Source organism: Argentina anserina, chromosome 2 (assembly GCF_933775445.1).
Source record: "Argentina anserina chromosome 2, drPotAnse1.1, whole genome shotgun sequence".
Lineage (NCBI taxonomy): Eukaryota > Viridiplantae > Streptophyta > Magnoliopsida > Rosales > Rosaceae > Argentina > Argentina anserina.
In genome coordinates this window covers 22,468,412-22,471,678 of record NC_065873.1, presented here as the reverse complement: position 1 = coordinate 22,471,678, position 3,267 = coordinate 22,468,412, and positions in this window count along the sequence as shown.

The window sequence follows — 3,267 nt, the reverse complement described above, 5'->3', positions numbered from 1 at the left end:
TCAATGTGGTTTAAATATGTCAAACTGCCTCTTTTTTAGTTGACCGTTTGTACGAACGGTCAAACCATGTCCAAAACGGACAAAATTTTTACGGGTTCCCTAAATATATATACCGATCACATCTACTGGTGTCGATCGACCATATTTTGAATTGAAGTTGTCGATCGCCGAAGTGTCCACTAATGTATTATAACCTTTATATTAGGGTTATACTAAAACTATCACATTATGAGGTGACTATATGAAGGAAACTTATCGGAATTGATTGACACTGGCCGATGTGATTGGTATATATTTAGTGACTCTGTAAAAATTTCATCCAATTCGGACTTCGTTTAACCGTCGGAATTTTCGGTAAATCGAAAACACCACTAATGTGCCATAAGGGAGGACCTATTACAAATATGTGAATGCCAAAAGCCGTTTGCATATATGAAATCACCTAATTTTTGTTACCTATCGTGCGTGGTCGAATTGAATAAATCTATTTGACAAAACTCCGGTCAATGAGGTTTAAATATGTCAAAACGCCTCTTTTTTAGTTGACCGTTGGTACGAACGGTACAATCATGTCCAAAATGGACCAAATTTTTATGGGTTTTCTAAATATATATACCAATCACATCTACTGGTGTCGATCGACCATATTTTGAATTGGAGTTGCCGATCGCCGAAGTGTCTACTAATGTATTATAACATTTATACTAGGTTTATAATAAAACTATCACATTATGAAGCGGCTATATGAAGGAAACTTCTCGGAATCGATCGACACCATCCGATGTGATCAATATATATATTTAATGATCATTTTAAAATTTCATCCAATTCGGACCTCATTTAACCGTCAAAATTTCCGGTAAACCAAAAACAACACTAATATGCCTTAAGGGAGGACGAATTACCAAGATGCGAATACGGAAATTTGTTTACATATTTGAAATCACCTAATTTTTGTCACCGATCGTGCGTGGTCGCAAAGAGAAAACCATTTGGCAAAGCCCCGGTCAATGAAGTTTTATTATGTGAAAACGCCTCTTTTTTTTGTTGACCGAAAATTCCGACGGTTAAACGTGGTCCGAATTGGATGAATTTTTTACACGGTCTCTAAATATATATATATATATATCACATATATTGGTGGCGATCGACAATATTTCGAAACTAGAATTTATTTGTGACTTTTGTTTTAGAATATTTTCTAATAATTATTTTATTGTTTCGAACCCTTAAATTAGAGTATTATATTATTTTATAATACAAGCCCGTAAGGCCCGCAAAAGCCCGCAAAGCCCGACTTAGGTGGGCGGGCTTGAATCTTCGTATTTTTGAAAATACCCGACCCACCACTTATTTAAATTTATTAAGGCCCGGCCCGGCCCGTTGACGAGCCCTAATAGATTGAGTTAAATCGATTCTATGACTGTTATTACTGATTTAATCTCTAAATTTTGATATATGGTCTGTCTATAGAATACTTTTTTCATCATTTTAGCATTATGACATTTTATATTTACTTTATTCTACTCTCTTTCTTCTATGGGTATCAAGGCACGTCTCTGATGAAATGAGTATACTCCAAAATTGGTATTTAGTACTGTATATATGCAACTTACAATAGTGAATATTGTAGCTGGAAAAGCACACTAAATGTGCAAAAATAACAATGCAACTGTATTTTTTTTTCTCAGTTGATCAATGAAATAGTTGAAGTAAGACTGATGTGCTGATGTTCTCAAGAGAGATCTTGGTTGTTGATTATTGTTTAGCTTCTACTGAAAATGATATTTATTTTTTCCTGTTTGAGAGTTAATTTCACCTTTCATCTATATTTTACTCAATTATGTAGTATTTATTTAATGTTTTGATTTGTTTTCTATGGGGTTTACGAGAGCAGTTGCCTGGTCATTTTTTAAATCATGTGGTACTTTTGCTAATCATGTGGCACATTTGAAAATCATGTGGCGTGATTATTTGAAATTGGAATTGGGGTATTCTGGATTCCATTCATTGAAAATAAGTTAATTGTAATTTAGAATTGTGATGCAGCAAAACAGATCTGTTGATGTTCCAGCCATCGATCCATAAATTGATCCACTCCACTAGGATACTTCATAGCATAGACAATCTCTTTTACTCTTGCAGTCTTTTGCAAGCTTTCAACGTTGTTACCTGCAATTCTTTAATTACTTTTGTTTTGGCGCAATGACTTACCAGATATTAGCTAAGTGATATACTTTTCATTTTCGTTGCTGCATCTCTGCTATTAGTATCTATGAAATCGTTTGAAGCAAAGTGGACAAAGCAACTTTTTGGGCGGACTCCAGAAGAAATTGGAGCAACTAACTTTTGTAACAAGATAACACCTTTGTGTGTATATAGAGGAAACTGCAATATAGTTGGCTGTAAACTAGGATTTACTCTTTTTTGGACAATGAAGTCATATCAGATTAACTGCTATTGAAGATACATAATTATCCTCTTTGTTTGAGTTTATCAGATTAACTGTAATATAGTTAGGTTTTTTGTCCCCTCTTTTGTTAAATAAATAAAAAAAAGTTTCAAAAAAAAAGATACATAATTAAGATCCCCTGCTTTTCCTTTTGTGCATATATATTTGAACATTGCGACCTTTTGCACTCTTTTTTGTTAGTACTCCCTCTCTTCCTAAAATTTTGGCTAACATATTGTAAGGCAACGAAATAATACCACTAGAAGATTTCTGGAAACTGCGAGTAATAATCTTTTTTTAGGATAACGGGTATACAATACTTAACGAGACGTCATGTATTGATTTAAACTGAAATACTTGCAGTTGCACACGATTCGGGTTCGTCGAGATATCCTATTATCGTGCACATATATTGGCACTAGGCACCTGCGTGTAGGGGTGGACTCAGTTCAATCGGTGCGGTTTAAGAACACTAACCGAAAACCGAAACAGAGGTCTCGGTTTTGTATTTCTCAAAAAAACTGAAACCGAAAAAATTATCTATTAACCACAGTTTCGGTTAACCTATAATTCGGTTCAGTTCAGTTTCAGTTACATAACCTACCATTTGTAATATTTTTCACACATGACTTAAAACAAAAGTTAAAATCAAAATAAAGTAGTAAACTACAAGTTGAGTAATTCAAATTAGTAAATAAGTAAACTAGATTGCAATAAGTTAGAAACAACAAATAAAATCAACAAATTTACGATAGAGTATTAACCAAAACGTAATATTTAATGAGTTAAAGACTATGAGCAATTAAGTTAGACAT